Genomic DNA, 17,605 nt, shown 5'->3' on the forward strand with positions numbered 1-17,605 from the left:
CAAATCCATTAGGGATGGATGTGATGAGTTAGCTTCGCTCATCGCCTTTGGTACCCTTAAGAAAAGGCAACTTTGGTGCTCCTTTGCTTCTAAAAGGGTTACGTCCCAACAGAAGTCTGCTCTCTTGTTTGCTCCTTTTGTGAAAGATAACCTCTTTCCAGACGATGTAGTGTTGTCAATTTCGTCTGCGCTAGATAAGAAATCTACTTCGGATTTACTGGCACAGTCTACTAAGAGACCTAAAGCTCCTGTGGAGACTGTTCCTTCGGTTTCTCCTCTGGCCCAAGCGCCTTTTCGAGGGAGAAAAACCCAAGCGCTTCTTTCGGCCGCCAAATCGAATTTGCGACCTCAGTCTAAGGCCTCGCCAAGGTTAACAAACCTTCCAAATGAAAGCTCGGTTCTTCATGCAACCAGTGGGAGCCAGGCTGGCTCTGTTTTGGGAGGAATGGGAAAACAGAGGAGCAGAAGCCTGGGTAGTGCAAGTACTCAAGTTCGGCTATCGTATTCCTCTCGTTTCACCTCCCTCGCTCTCACCTGTGCCAATTCCATTCCAGGCATACTCTCCGGGCTCAGACAAATTTCTGGCGCTAGCCGCAGAAGTGGAAGCGCTTGTTCTCAAAGAAGCGATAGAACAGATAGAAGGGGATTTTCCTCCAGGCTTTTACAATCGCCTTTTTGTAGTTCCCAAGTCATCAGGGGGCTGGAGGCCGGTTTTGGATGTGAGCGCCCTGAACTTGCATGTCCAGAAAACAAAATTTCATATGGAGACCACTCGGTCGTTCTGGAGTCCATCAGACAGGGGGATTGGATGGTCTCTCTGGAACATGCAAGACGCTTATTTTCACATTCTGATACATCGCGAATCTCGGAAGTACCTGAGGTTCATGTTCGAAGGCAAAGGTGTTTCAGTTTCGGGCGCTTTGCTTCGGACTAGCGACCGCTCCTCAAGTTTTCACCAGGGTTCTATCCCCGATAGGAAGCTGGCTACACATATTAGGAGTAAGAATCTCCCTCTATCTGGACGATTGGCTTCTCCGGTCGGAATCAGAGAGTCGGTGCATGAAGGACCTTGGAACAACTCTGGATCTTGCCAGAAAGTTAGGAATTCTGGTCAACAAACAGAAGTCCCAGTTGGTTCCATCTCAGAGCATCCTTTATTTGGGGTGATGATGCTGAATGCTCAAGTTTTTTTCGGGCTTTTCTGTCCCCGAGAGGGTTCAAGGCTGCTGGAGACAGTTCAGGAGTTCTTGGACAAAAAGGTAAGTTCTGCCAATCAGTGGATGAGGCTCCTGGGCAAATTGACGTCAGTGGAGAAATTTGTGACGTTGGGAAGACTGCACATGAGACCTCTGCAGTTTTTCCTGAGAGCCTCTTGGTGCAGGAAGACAACAACCAGAACTCGATTACCTTTGCCTGTCACAGATCAAATAAAAGAGGACCTAAGGTGGTGGCTCTCTCGAGCAAGGTTGGAAGAAGGTTAGATTTACGACCCATCCTCCCGAACCTACAGTTCTTTTCCGACGCATCGGACACAGGTTGGGGAGCCCTACTGGGAAATCAACGGACTTCAGGAGCTTGGTCGGAGAAGGAGAAGAAGTTCCACATAAATGTAAAGGAAACTGTTAGCAATTTCTTAGGGCTCAGACAGTTTCGGAGCTTAGTAGAAGGCCGAGTAGTGGCAGTGCATTCCGACAACTCCACGGCTCTCTCGTACGTGCGGAAACAGGGGGGGACTCAGTCTTTCTCTCTGTACGAAGTAGCCAAGGATCTCCTCCTGTGTCAAACGAAGCGAAGGTTCAGCTAGTCCCGAGATTTGTTCCGGGAAAGATGAACGTCCTGGCGGACGAGTTAAGTCGTCAACAGCAAGTGTTACCTCTGGAGTGGACTTTGGACAACAAGATTTGTCAGAAACTTTGGCGCCTTTGGGGACGACCGTCAATAGACCTGTTCGCGACATCGAGGAACAACCGTCTTCCTCTCTTTTGTTCTCCAGTCCCAGATCCTCTAGCTTGGTCGGTGGACGCAATGCTGTTGGATTGGTCGGGTCTGGAAGCTTATGCATTCCCTCCGTTCGGTCTAATAAGAGAGGTGCTGAACAAGTTCATGTCGCACAGCAATGTAACGCTAACGTTAATCGCTCCCTTTTGGCCCAGGAAAGAGTGGTTCCCGGACCTTCTCCAGTTGTTAGTAGACTTCCCCAGACTTCTTCCTCCAGAGAAGTGGCTTCTCAAACAACCTCACTTCAAGAGGTTCCACCAAAACTTGTCCGCTCTAGCTCTGACAGGGTTCAGACTGTCCGGAATCTTGTCAGAGCGAAAGGATTTTCAAGAAGAGCTGCAGAAGCTATCGCTCGTTGTAGGAGAGAGTCTTCTAACAAACTCTATCAAGGGAAGTGGAGAATCTTCAGAGAGTGGTGTAGAAGTGCTAAAGTCTCTACTTCTGCGAACCTCTTTAAACAGAAATAGCAGATTTTCTTCTATTTCTTAGGAACTCTAAGAAACTGGCTCCTTCGACGATCAGAGGATATAGAGCCATGCTCTCTTCGGTTTTTCGACATGTCGAGGTTTGGATATTTCCTCCAATTCAGATCTGTCGGACCTCATTAGGTCTTTCGAAACCACTAAGCTCCCGCAAGATACAGTGGCTTGGAACTTAGATGTGGTGCTTAAGTTCCTCATGGGGCCACCGTTTGAGCCTTTGAAGTCGGCTTCACTCAGGAACTTGACTAAGAAGGCACTCTTTCTTATTGCACTAGCTTCTGCTAAGCGTGTCAGCGAATTGCACGCTATAGACAAAAGAGTCGGTTTCTCTCAAGGCAATGCTGTATTTTCGGTATCTTTGACCTTTCTAGCCAAAAATGAGAATCCTTCTAATCCTTGGCCGAGGAGTTTTGTGGTAAGGAACTTATCTGATTTGGTTGGACATGAGGAGGAAGAAAGGCTCTTATGTCCAGTCAGGGCTATTAAGCAGTATCTGTTTGCCACTAAGGGTATCAGAGGACAATCTTCTAAGCTCTGGACCTCGGTTCAAAATCCCTCTCGTCCTCTTTCTAAGAATGCTATATCGTTCTTTATTAGAGAGCTTATCAGGGAAGCTCACTCGCAGTCCGAGAACGACAATCTTTCCGTTCTGAGAGTTAAAGCTCACGAGGTTAGAGCAGTGGCAACTTCTTTAGCATTCAGAAAGAATTTATCTTTAGCTTCGATTCTTCAGAGCACGTTCTGGAGATCGAATTCGGTTTTTGCGAGTCATTATCTCAAAGAGATAGAAACGGTTTTCGAGAATTGTAAAACGTTAGGTCCGGTGGCGGTTTCTGGCATGGTGTTGGGAGAAACGGCACAGGGGTGTCGTCACCTCTATGCTAACTTTTCACCTTGAATAGGTTGTCGAGTTCAAGGAAGCTGGGGGTACTGAGTACCTGGGATACTCACCAGTCTGTTAGGTCAGATTTTACAATGGTTGGGTATATATGTTTTTAAATCTGGTGTTGGTGACAAATGTTTTGTATGATTGAATTTCTGGTCTTAGCCCAGGGCAAGGGCAATCTTTGTTGTTACTATCCTCCGTCAGTCAGCCTTGACTCGCTTGAACTACGGAAGGATTCCACTCCTGTAGAGGCTAACTTTGGTCAAATTCCAATTCCTCTACAATAGTAAGAAGAGCACCGACCAGAGGCAGTAACAGTCTGCTGTAGCTCTCTTACAAGGTAAGGTACAACAGACACCTTGAGTGTTTACTGGTATTGCAATAAATGTAACCATTTAAAAATACTAGTGGTCCACTGAATCCCACCTTCCCATAAATGTGTAATCAGCTCTATAATTGTTCGGTAAGACACTACAATAAAAATGAAATTTTCATTATTAAAATGAAGTTTTATTGTATACTTACCGAACAATTATGATTATACCCACCCTCCTCCCCTTAGGTGGACGGACGGGCAGAAAGAATTGGATTCACCTGGGCAGTTGTACCTGGTTCTCCCGCGAGTGGAGGGAGATGACGTCATCACCACCAGTGTTGGCGACGCCGACGCGCTAAATTTGAATTTAGTATCCTGCCGCTCGTGGAAATCACGGCTCTATAATTGTTCGGTAAGTAGACAATAAAACTTCATTTTAATAATGAAAATTTCATTTTGTAGATTTTGAAAAGTAAAAAGTGTCTACCCTGGAGACTTTCGGGCATTTATTTGAGTAAGTATCCCTGTATTAAATGTCCCAAAGAAGCATATTGACAATTAGTTGGGTCAGATTGTGGAAACAGTGATGGTCATTGAAAACTCATGAAATTTTTGTTAGAATTTCTTGCAGTATCTTGATCATAGTCACTTGGAAATGAGAGATATCGAAGGGGTTGTGAGATGTAGACCTAAGGCGAACCTTGTATGACTATCCCGTCCCTATCGTCTAAGTAGAGAAAAGACTTTGTTGAGAGATAAACATTATTTCATTTTTCTTTTTGAGTTTGGAATAAAGGCTTTTCCTGTGAATGGCTATAGTTGGTGTAAGCTGAATTTTGTTAGTGACTAACTGCTTAGGACTTGATGTGCAAAATCTGTAAAAGACTCTTAAGGTCATCTCCGGCAAGTATGAATGGTTCATGAACAGTCCAGTGCAAGCCAAGTACCAACTTACAGCTACTTTTTAAGATTATTTGAGACCTAAATTTCACAAGCACTGTCATTAGTGGAAATGAAAGTTAAGTTTTCTATCACTTAGGTTCAGGTGTTTTTTATAACTAAGAAGGCAAGGTGCTTTGTTTCCTCATGGGGATTGCTTTTATGTAGTAGGATTTAGCAAATGGGTAATGTTTCACTTGTATTATTAATAGTGATGATGATACAAGTTGACTTAGTATTTATCTCGTGCTCCAGAACCTCTGTATATCTCGTGCTCCAGAACCACTGTATATCTCGTGCTCCAGAACCACTGTATATTAAAGAACTTCACGTTTTATTATTTTAGTTTTTCGAAAAACCTAATTACAGTTATTGATAGAAACAAAAGAATTGTACTTAATTTTGACTTTAGTTATGCTGTATTTAAAGAGTAATTTGGAAAAAAAACAAGTGAAAAGTCACAGTGCTGGTATTAAATTGCTCAGGTTAGCAGCTTTTGTCTACTCTGCATGAGAGACAAAGACAGGAAGAGTGTTATGGATGTGAAAGAGGTACCTTTAGAGGGGAAAATCTTACCTTTTGTAAATCTTACCTTTTGTAAAAGTTTTGAGGTTTTTTTACAACTGCAGAACCTAGAAGAAGAATGGAAAACCTCTGGCTGGTTCTCTGTGAATGCTTCAGTTGCAAGAAGAGACTGTCATACAGTTCACTAATCCCTAAAGAGCAAGATATTGGTGGGGTCCAGTTTGCTCTTCATTCGGAACAGAAACTTAGGGCCAGGACAGGGTTTCTTATAGAGAAGATTGGCAGCCATTTTGTTGGAATTGTCAGTCCAATATATATTTTTTTTTCATTCTTTACAAATCGTTCACTTATTGGTGACCTCAGATGACCAAAAGATGTTTATTTTCTTTCCTTGATGCCTGAAAAGGGGAAAAGGACCATCTATACTCTGGCATGTTGATCAAACAGTGAGGCAATGTGACCTCATGATTTTTATTTTTTGGGTGCACATATTTTTTAATCGGATTAGAATAGTAGCAGACTTTATATAAAAATGATCTTTTCCTACATCATTTGATCATTTTTTTATGAAAGTTCAATGAATGACTTAAGTATTGCCATCTGACAGACATTGCTTTCTGTAGTTTCCTTAAAGCATGATGCAGGAACCTCTTAATTTTTTAATGCCTTTATTTACCACCATGTGGTCAAGAGCTGCTAAGAGTTTTAGTGTTAGGCTGCAAGGTTTACGTTTTTATGGTACACTATATTGTTTTGGAAGCACTTCCTGACGTAAATACAGCATTTATAAAGCATTTGTGCATAGTCTGCATTGGTTTTTTGTCAAAGTTCTATTGGGGTATGCACTAGATTGAAATTCCTTTTGGTAATACTTATGGTAACTTGAAATGGTAAAACAAATCCACAGTTATGTATAGGTACATATTTTTATAAAGAAAGTTCTCTGCAGAGATTTCTTTTTAAGTATATGTACCCATATATAAATGTGGATTTGTTTTTCCATTCATCTAGGTTGTGAAAATATGAAAGCTTATTTTACTGGTTTTGATAGAAATGATTTCTGTATTGTGAAATGATGATGAGTGATAGTGTAGGCCTGAGAGTAAGGCTTTCTTGCCTAAGATTTTCACCCTTGTTTGCTGACCGTCCTGTCTTGCTGTTGTGGTTGGTCTCCTGGTGAAATCATTGTCAGTGGCTTGACCAGCAACCAGCTCAGGTTACATTCTCTTTCAATCTTCAGTTTTGTTTTGTTGTTGTAGGAGTGAATGTTTGTATGTGGTGGTTCTTGTGGATGTGTAATTCTACAGTATAATATATATTTTAGAATGATTCTCCAAAATTATTTCCATGTATACAACAGTTGTTAGGCAATTCCTAATTATTTTCTGTTTTATACATGCGACTTACCAGGCAGATATATACTTAGCTATAGACTCCGTCGTCCCGACAGAATTCAAAACTCGCGGCACACGCTACCGGTAGGTCAGGTGATCTACCATTCCCGCCGCTGGGTGGCGGAATCCCAACCATTCCCGTTTTCTGAGCCAGATTTTCTCTGTCGCTGGGCCGGCAACAACTGTTGTTTGGTCTCTCCTGATTGGAATTCTGCTCATTTGCCGAGAATTGGTTGGACTCATTTGGTGAAGTACTCTTGTTTATTCTCGGGATTGGCATACGCTTATTTTGGACTGGATTAGGATTTGGATTTGGTTTTTTCTATTAAGATGGCTGAAGTTAAAGTAACTCCTAAGTTTAGGGTTTGTGCAAGGGAAGAATGCAGAACTAGGTTGTTTAAAGCAGAGGTAGATCCTCATACGCTTTGTAGTAAATGTAGAGGTTCTGAATGTGCGGTTGATAGAACTTGTACTGAATGTGAAGGGCTTTCGGAGCAAGGATGGAAGGATTTAGCTTCTTATATTAAGAAAAGAGAGAAGGATAGAGCTAGGAAAGCGTCAGCTAGAAGCTCGAGTAGATCTTGTTCTTTTGAGCCTGAATCAGAAATTAACAAACTAGATGATGTTTCTCCCATAACCTCAGCCCCTTCTCCCTGTGTTGAATCTAAGGGTTCATTTTCAGAAATGGAAAAAATGAGATCCTCGATCAGGAGCTTCAGGAGCAGCTTAAAGCCATGGAAACACAAGGTAAGAGTGTCAGTGAATACAGTGACCCCCGTGCCGTGAGGGGGCGTCTGATCGGCTCCGCATTGCTCCTAGGCCTAGACCGCTTCCAAACTCCCAGGACCAGGGGAGGAGGAATGTCAAAAGCCGCAGGGAGGATGTGGAGCATCCCCAACGATCAGGCGTCCCTTCGGCAGACCCTGAAGTAACGACCCAGGCTGCCTTGGATAGCCGTAGAAAAGGCATCCTGGAAGAGTGTTTTTCTGCGTCGGACTCCTCCTCGTCCAGGCGTGGATGGAGCTCTGCTTCGAAGTCTCGTCCTCTGAAGAGATCGTGGGTAGCGCCGAAAGGAGACGCTTTTGATTCAAGCCCAGAGCGATTTCCAGAGGATTTTCCTTCGACTAGTAAGAGGGCGAGAAGACCGTCTCCAGCGCCTCAAGATCCGACAAAGCTTTTCCTGCTTAATCTACAGGAGCAAATATCCTCCTTTGGTAGGCGCTCTACATAAGGATTCGTCTCGAAGGAAAGACTCCTCCCTTCCAGTGAAGAGATCAAAATTGTCTTCTCCTGGTAGGAGAGAAGTTTCTCACACTAGCAGGCGCTCGTCTCCGGAGACTCCTCGTTCTCCCTTTAAACGATCCTCTCCTATCTATAGGAAGAAGTTCCCAGCGGTAGCCGCTCGCAGAGCAAGCGGTCAGCTACGTCTCTTAGGAGAAGTCAGGAGTCGGACTTCTCTTCTGAGGATCAGGATAGGCGTCAAGAGCCTAAGAAGCAGGAGCTTGTGAGAAACATAGAGTTGACAGAGCCTAGTAGGCGCCAAGAATATTACAGGCGTATAGAGCCTTACAGACGCCAGGAGTCTGGTGAGAGGCGTCAAGAGCCTACAAGGAGTCACGACAAGCGCCAGGAGTCAAGCAGGCGCCAGGAATCAAGCAGGCTTCAGGAGTCGAGCAGGCGTCAGGAGTCGGGTAGGCGCCAGGAGTCTAACAGACGCCAGGAGTCGAGCAGGCGTCAGGAGTCGAGTAGGCGCCAGGCGCCTTGTACGAGCTTAGGTCAGAGTAAGACCCCTTCGCACTTTATGAGTTCTTCGGAGAGTAGAAGCCCTTCACCTGGTAGGAAACAGGTGCCTGAGAGAAGATCTCGTGCGTTTAAGAACTCGATTGCGCCTTGTAGTAGCAAGGATTTGTCACTCGGACGATGTTCTTCTTCGTTTGACAGAAGTCCCTCGACAACTAAGAACCGCTCTTCTCCGAAAGGATCCCCGGCAGCCGGAGAATTAGAAGAAGTCTCGGATGAAGAATTACCTGTGGATGTAGTAGTCTCTGATTATAAGAGATTGTCCTTGTTGTTGTTGCAGGAGTTCGGAGATAAGCTTCAACCAGCGGATCCGCCCTCTCCAGGATCTTTGCTATCGAGCACGAAGTCTCCAAAGGCATCCTCATTTGTAAAAATGCGTCCAGCCCTTAGTATGAAAAAAGCGTTCAAAGGATTTGGAGAATGGCTTAAGAATAAAAGAGAGGCGGGCAAGACTGTTTTTTCATGCCCTCCTTCAAAGTTGACGGGTAAACCTGGAAGATGGTACGATACCCAGGAACCTATGGGCTTAGGACTAGTCCATTCATGCGGCAGAACGCAGATCTACGCTTCCTTAGTAGATTCTTCAAGGAGGCGCGCTCTACTATCAGCAAAAGCTACTTGGGGGATGTGTGAACTGGACCATCTACTAAAGGGACTCTTTAGGACGCTCGAAGTATTTAATTTTATGGACTGGGCTTTGGGAGCCCTTGCGAAGAGAGCCCAAGATCCCGAATTTGTCACGATGGAAGAATTATCGAGTGTGTTATCGTGTCTGGACAGAGCGGTGATGGACGGTTCGGTGGAAGTGGCTGCTCTTTTTGGATCGGGAGTTTTGAAAAAGAGAGCAGTGTATGGGTCTTTCTGTCCAAGTCAGTATCTCCTCTACAGAGGTCGGCCTTGCTATATTCGCCGCTTTCGAACCACCTTTTCCCACAGGACACGGTGAGGGATGTAGCAAAATCATTAGCTGGAAAGCCACACAGGATTTACTGACACAGTCAGCAAAGAGGTTCAAGCCTGCGGTTCCTTTTCAAAAGAAGGATAAAACACCTCTTCAGCAGCCCTTTCGAGGAGCCTCTTCCTCCTCAAGAACCCCTTTTAGAGGTAGAAGACCGGATACCAGAGGAAGACCTTCCAGGAGACCTGCAGGGAAGGCAAAATGAAGTAGAAGTCCTCCAGATAGCGGTAGGCGCCAGACTGTCGAAATTTGCCAGAGTCTGGGCGAAGAGAGGGGCGGACAGCTGGACCCTCTCGATCCTCGAGAGAGGATACCTCATCCCCTTCAGGGAATATCCTCCCTTAACAAGAACTCCAAGGGAGTTAACAGCGAGATACAAAGATCCTGTCAAGAGTCAGCTCTCCTGCAAGCAGTAGAACTTATGTTGCAGAAAAGGGCAATAGAACCGGTTCAAGATCTCCATTCACCAGGTTTCTACAACCGTCTATTCCTGGTACCAAAGCCTCGGGCGGGTGGAGGCCGGTTCTGGACGTAAGTGCGTTGAACGTCTTTGTGATCAAGAAGAAGTTCTCGATGGAGACCTCTTCCTCTGTACTTTCTGCTCTTCGTCCAGGGGACTGGATGGTATCCCTGGACCTTCAAGATGCATATTTCCATGTGCCAATTCATCCGGCATCAAGGAAATACCTAAGATTCATGTCACAGGGAAGAGTGTTTCAATTTCGAGCGCTTTGCTTCGGACTTTCGACGGCCCCGCAAGTCTTCACGGGTATCCTAAGGAATGTGGCTCATTGGTTACATTTAGAGGGGATCAGAATCTCGATGTATTTGGACGACTGGCTAATACGAGCAAAGTCGAAGCAACAGTGTCTGGAGGACCTTTCGATAACATTAAAGATGACGCAGTCATTGGGACTCCTAGTCAACCTCGAGAAGTCACAGCTGGATCCCCAGCAGAACATAGTTTATCTGGGGATTCGGATGGATTCTCGGGGTTTTCTAGCGTCTCCGTCAACAGAGAGAATAGAACGCTGCCTTACAAAGGTGTCGGGATTTCTAGGGAAAGAACATTGTTCCGCAAGGGAGTGGATGAGTTTGCTGGGAACCATTTCCTCGTTGGAGCAGTTCGTTTCCCTAGGGAGACTGCACCTAAGACCCCTTCAGTATTATCTGAAGGAGAACTGGGATCAAAGTTCCAGGACCTCGAAGAGTCATTCAGGATAACGGACAAGGTCAAACAAGATCTTCGGTGGTGGTTAGACCCGAAGAAACTCGGTCAAGGAATATCCTTGCACATAAAGAGCCCTCTCCGAGCGTTGTTTGCAGACGCATCGGACGTAGGGTGGGGAGCAACGTTGGATTCGCAAGAGTGTCTGGGAACCTGGGAAGGAGCTCAGGTGTCCTGGCACATAAACAAAAAGGAACTGAAAGCCATTCACCTAGCTCTCTTGCCACTTTCAAGAACAGATATTAGGATCGATCATTCAGGTCAATTCAGACAACACGACAGCCCTAGCATATATCAGGAAGCAAGGGGGAACTCATTCATTCTCCCTTTACGAGACAGCGAGGGAGTTGTTGCTTTGGGCGCAAGAGAAACAGATCTCTCTTCTAACGAGATTTATTCAGGGAGAGAGAAATGTTCGAGCGGATCTGCTAAGCAGAAGAGACCAAGTACTCCCCACCGAATGGACTCTCCACCCTCAAGTGTGCGATCAGTTATGGGGGTTATGGGGAAGGCCGAACGTAGACTTGTTCGCAACCAACTGGAACAAGAGGTTGGAGAATTATTGCTCCCCCATCGCGGATCCAAGAGCAATAGCGATAGACGGGCTCCTCATGGACTGGAAGGAATAGACGGGTACGCTTTTCCCCCTTCAAACTGGTAGGGGAAGTAATAAGAAAGTTTGCCTCCTCAGAGGGAACGAAATTAACTTTGATCGCTCCCTTTTGGCCAGCCCAAGATTGGGTGACAGAGTTGCTGGGGAGTGGATAGTGGATCTTCCCAGATCGCTCCCTCTAAGGAGCGATCTTCTCAAACAACCCCACTTCGACAGGTATCACAAAAACCTCCCCGCTCTAAGTCTGACTGCCTTCAGACTATCGAAGGACTCGTTAGAGCGAGGGGGTTTTCTCGCGAAGCTTCAAAAGCAATCGCAAGAGCCAGGAGACCATCCACATTACGGGTGTACCAGTCGAAGTGGGAAGTGTTTAGAAGATGGTGCAGGACGCATGAGCTATCCTCTTCCAGTACCTCTATAACCGACATTGCAAATTTTCTTCTTTACCTTAGAAGAAAGTGTGGCCTAGCGGTATCTACGATCAAGGGGTATAGAAGTATGCTGGCCTCGGTGTTTAGGCATAGGGGTCTGGAGGTGTCGGATAATAAGGATCTACATGACCTTATTAGGTCTTTTGAGACCTCAAAAAGTCAGAATAATAAAAATCCCAGTTGGAACTTGGATATAGTGCTGCAGTATTTGATGTCTGAAAGATTCGTACCTTCCAATAATTCTTCTTTTAGGGATTTGACGAGGAAATCTTTATTCCTATTCGCCTTAGCCACGGCAAAAAGGGTGAGTGAACTTCAAGCGTTAGAGGACAGAGTGGGGTTTAAGAAGGAGGCTGCAATTTGCTCTTTTAAGCCTCTCTTTCTTAGCCAAGAACGAAAACCCATCAAAACCGTGGCCTAGAAGCTTCGAAGTGAAGGCACTCTCTTCTCTTACGGGGGAAGAAAAGGAAAAGACCCTTTGTCCAGTAAGAGCGCTAAAATTTTATCTACAAAGAAAGTCTCTTTTGGGAGGTACGCAGGAAAGTCTTTGGTGTTCGGTCAAGGATCCTACAAGACCAATATCAAAAAACGCCCTTACGTTTTTCATTAAAGACTTATTAAGAAGCATTCTTAAATGTGGTGAAGAACAATTTAAACTCCTCAGGGTAAAAGCACACGAAGTGAGGGCCATAGCAACCTCAATGGCTTTTCATAAAACGTGGTCCCTTCAGAATCTAATTGAATCCACGTATTGGAAGTGTAACTCAGTGTTCGCCTCTCACTATCTAAAGGATGTGAGAGTTACTTATGAGAAGTGCTTTTCACTGGGAGCATATGTGTCCGCGGATTTAGTGCTGGGAGGAGGAGCTGAGGTTAATCCTAATTAGTTAGGTTAAGTAATTTTAACATTATGGTGTTTGGTTTTTATGGTTGACTGAAAGAGGGTATAGGAAGAACCCTTTTCAGTTCTTAGATTTAACATGGTTAGAGAGGTCAGGTGGTCGGGATTAACTTTTGGTCTCCTCGTTGTGCATTATGTAAAGCCTAAAGCTCTGTCATGTAAGAGGGCTAGCCCCCATTGATAAGATACAGGTCAGGCTCTGCCATGTAAGCGGGTAAGCCCCATTGGTACGATCCATGCAGGTTCTGTCGCGTAAGCGGGCTAGCCCCCATTGACATGATCCAGAAGGGCTGTTCGGTCATAGGTGGTTTACCTCACTGAAGCTCTTGAGGCAGGCAGACTAAATGACAGTAATCATGAAGTCTTCAGCCCAAACAGGTAAGACCAAGGATTGATATCCTACAACAATTGTTGTTTCCCGTTATTAGAATTTTGTTTATATATATAGCTGTCTCTCGCCCTCCACCAAGGGTGTCAATCAGCTAAGTATATATCTGCCTGGTAAGTCGCATGTATAAAAATGATATTGTTAAGATACAATAAAGTTTTATACATACTTACCTGGCAGATATATACGATTAAGGGCCCACCCAGCCTCCCCTCAGGAGACAGGTGTAAGAGAAAATCTGGCTCAGAAAACGGGAATGGTTGGGATTCCGCCACCCAGCGGCGGGAATGGTAGATCACCTGACCTACCGGTAGCGTGTGCCGCGAGTTTTGAATTCTGTCGGGACGACGGAGTCTATAGCTAAGTATATATCTGCCAGGTAAGTATGTATAAAACTTTATTGTATCTTAACAATATCATTTTATTGTTGTTTTGATAATTGTTAATTATGTTTTGCGTGAAAGACCATAACACTGACAATGTGAGCATTGTGATCTTTCTGTATATATTATATAATATGTATTATTATATACTGATTTTTATATTTTGTTTGTTAGTAGCAGGAAATTTGTCTCCCATGTCAAGTTTTATCCACAGTGTTCATTTTAGAATAAACCTGTGCAAAAATTGCTTAGGTTGTCAAGCGGGTTGAGAGATCCTGTTCTTAACTGCGCATAAAGGAGGAAATTATCCAGATTACTTAGTTAATTTGGGCTCTGAATGAATGAAGTTTGTGTCCTGTGGAGTTTGGCTTCCCACTTTCTCAGTTCCTTGTGTAACACCAGTTGTCGAGACTGGTAACTAGTTTATCTGATAAAAGAGTATTTGGTAAACTTCCATTGGTCAGAAGATCCGATTAGCTTTATGTCAAGAAACTTCAATGACTCTGCTAGAATTACTGGTCTCAGGTACTTTGGACAAAGCCTGGGAAGTCAACTCTCTGTACATGTAGCGCTTGTCATTTAGATTGCATGTAAAAGTGATTCAGTACTTCAAGTCACATAATTGAAAGATTTGATCATGGAGCTATGAGGTCAGGAAGCCTATAGATTTTATTTACGAAAGGGAAGTCACATTGCATTAATTCATTTTTACAACGTTGTGACAGATGCATCAGCCCAAAGCTACCTCTGTGGCCACGAGCTCAATTCTCGGGCATTCCATTGAGGGGTCAGAGATATGTATTTCTGGTGGTAAAAGTTCGCTCTCGACGTGGTTCGGAAGTCACATAAAGCCGTTGGTCCTGTTGCTGAATAACCACTGGTTTCATGCAACGTAAAAACACCATTCAAACAAACAAATTACATCCTGTGTTCAGAGTGCATGGAAATGTATTTTAGGCATCCCTCAGAAGAACTCTTTCCTGAAGGCAGATATAAATACATCCATAAAGAGGAGGGAAATTTACTTTTCATGTCAGTTTTATGAGAGTATTGATTGACATGCAGGTGGTAGTGAGTTGGACTTCTCAGTTTTGGCAAATGAGGATGTAGATTACCTAGTCAGTTCCTCTTAACCCTTAAACGCCGATTGGACGTATTAAACGTAGACGAAAATTGTCTGTTGGGTGCCGTATTGACGTACGAAACGTCGACGCAAAAAAACTTTTTTTTTTAAATTCGCGGAAAAATAATTATAGGCCTACTTGGCGAAAAATTTTTAATCACGCACCTTGAGGGATGCTGGGAGTTCACAGATCAAGCTGTTATTTTGTTTACAATCGCTACCAAGGCGTGCAAGCACGAATTTCTTTCTTCTCGCACTAAAAAACATCTGTGACACATCTTGGATATTATTTTGTCGCTTTGACATAATTTTTGCACCATTTTATATTAGCTGTTACATAGAGTTTTATATATGAAAATGTGTGCAATTTCATGTAGAATACAACAAAAAACAACCCATGGTTGTAGCTTTTATCAGTTTTGAAATATTTTCATATAAATAACGATAAGTGCCAAAATATCAACCTTCGGTCAACTTTGACTCTACTGAAATGGTCGAAAAACACAATTTTAAGCTAAAACTCTTAAAATCTAGTAATATTCAATCATTTACCTTCATTTTACAACATATTGGAAGTCCCTAGCACAATATTTCGATTTATGATGAATTTCTGAAAAAAACTTTTTGCTTACGTCTACGCTGTAACTCTTCCGAAAAAATCAGACATTTTTTCGTCCGATTGTCGTAATGTTTGCACCGTTTTATATTAGCAGTTACATAAAGTTTTATATATGGAAATGTGCGCAATTCACGTAGAATACAACCAAAAACAACCCATGGTTGTAGCTTTTATCTGTTTTGAAATATTTTCATTTAAATAACGATGTGCCAAAATTTCAACCTTTGGTCAACTTTGACTCGACCGAAATGGTCAAAAATCGCAAATGTAAGCTGAAATTCTTACATTCTAATAATACTCAGTCATTTACCTTCATTTTGCAACAAATTGAAAGTCTCTAGCACAATATTTCAATTTATGGTGAATTTTAGAAAAAAACTTTTTCCTACATCCGCGCGGTAACTCTTCCGAAAAAAATAAAATTTTTTCGTCCGATTGTCGTAATGTTTGCACCGTTTTATATTAACCGTTACGTAAAGTTTTATATATGAAAATGTGCGCAATTTCATTTAGAATACAACTAAAAACAACCCATTGTTGTAGCTTTTATCAGTTTTGAAATATTTCCATATAAATAACGATAAGTGCCAAAATATCAACCCTCGGTCAACTTTGACTCTACCAAAATGGTCGAAAAACGCAATTGTAAGCTAAAACTCTTACATTCTAGTAATATTCAATCATTTACCTTTATTTTTCAACAAATTGGAAGTCTCTAGCACAATATTTCGATTTATGGTGAATTTATGAAAAAAAACTTTTTCCTTATGTCCGCGCGGTAACTTCCGAAAAAATCTGAAATTTTTTAGTCCGATTGTCATAATGTTTGCACCATTTTATATTAGCAGTTACATAAAGTTTTATATATGAAAATGTGTACAATTTGATGTAGAATATAACAAAAAACAACCCATGGTTGAAGCTTTTATCAGTTTTGAAATATTTTTATATAAAAAACGAAAAGTGCCAAAATTTCAACCTTCGGTCAACATTGACTCTACTGAAATGGTCAAAAAGCGCAATTGTAAGCTAAAACTACTATTACATTCTAGTAGTATTCAATCATTTACCTTTATTTTTGCAACAAATTAGAAGTCTCTAGCACAATATTTCAATTTATGGTGAATTTATGAAAAAAACTTTTTCCTTATGTCCGTGCAGTAACTCTTCCGAAAAAATCAGAAATTTATTCGTCAGCTTGTCGTTATGTTTGCACCATTTTATATTAGCCGTTACATAAAGTTTTATATATGAAAATGTGTGCAATTTCATGCAGAATACAACAAAAACAACCCATGGTTGTAGCTTTTATCAGTTTTGAAATATTTTCATATAAATAACGATAAATAGAAAAAATTCAACCTTCGGTCAACTTTAACTCGACCGAAATGGTCGAAAAATGCAATTGTAAGCTACAACACTTATAGTCTAGTAATATTCAATCAATTACCTTTATTTTGCAACAAACGGGAAATCTCTAGCACAATATTTCGATTTATGGTAAATTTTTGAAAACTTTATTTTTACGTCCGCGCGTTACGAATTCAGGCATCAAATTGTAATATTATTTTTTCTCTGTTGCTTTGATCGTTTTGCAAGTTGTTATATACCAAAATCATTGCAATTTAATGTACAATACAACGAAAAATAATTAAATCATTAGCTTTAACCGTTTTGCTCACAGCATGATTTGTATACAATTATATTTGAAATTTTTTTTTCGCGCTGTCATATATTCTAATATTTATATTTGATAATGATATTTTTTTCCATTTCTGATGGTTGCATACTAAACTTAAGGCAATGACAAAAAAGGGAGCCAAAAATGAACTCTTACTTTTGGAAATACCTGCTCGGCTTTTAAGGGTTAAATAGGGCCTTATTCTAGACTTTCAGGGGAAATTCTCCCTCCATATGGGAGTACCTTATCAAGCAGTTAGGGAAGCATCTTTTGTTTTATGAAGTACTTTATCCAGACCAGTGAATCACTTATTCTGTTGATTTATGTAGACTTAGGGACTGGCCCAAGTGATTACTTTTAAAACCAGGGTTGAGAGCTGCTTCAAAACAGGAAGCCGGACAGTCAGATGGAGAGAGAACAGGTGAACTCTAAAAGAAAGAAAGCAGCTTGGGTCTATGTGTATGCTGCTGAGATGTTTTAGCTATGTTGCAGTATAAGCAGCACCTTCTTGTAGAGATTTACAGACTGTGTAGACTCCCTTTGAAGTCCACCTTAACTACACTTTGGCACTGGTTTCATTCTCCTGTGTTTTTTAAATCATATTGATGTTCTCAGCAGAAAAAATGGGTCAGAGACATTGTGTGCCTTTCTTATTCTTTCAGGAGAGCGCAAATAGGTTAATTAGCCGAGCCACGTTTTAGCTTAACCATTTAAGAAAACAAGGGCCTGAAAGCCCTGCTCCTTTGATTGTTTGTTTTGCTCTAAGAACCAGGTCTCTTCACCCACTTTCATTCTATGAGTACGATTTCTTTGTCATTAAAAGATGTATAGGTGGTTATATAAAGACACCTTGGTAACAACTGAAGACTTAATTTGTTTTGGGATATGAAATACCAGTCAGACAGATCTGTCTGTGTGTTGAATTGCTGGAGAACCTACT

The 17,605-nt window shown here is 42.3% G+C and overlaps 1 protein-coding gene across 2 annotated transcripts in view; it reads left to right on the forward strand.

The window, feature by feature from the left end:
- LOC135209131 (coiled-coil domain-containing protein 6-like) overlaps positions 1–17,605 on the forward strand; it is a 64,293-nt gene that overhangs the window by 35,471 nt on the left and 11,217 nt on the right. The window lies entirely within an intron of this gene.

Source organism: Macrobrachium nipponense, chromosome 37 (assembly GCF_015104395.2).
Source record: "Macrobrachium nipponense isolate FS-2020 chromosome 37, ASM1510439v2, whole genome shotgun sequence".
NCBI classification, from domain to species: Eukaryota; Metazoa; Arthropoda; class Malacostraca; order Decapoda; family Palaemonidae; genus Macrobrachium; species Macrobrachium nipponense.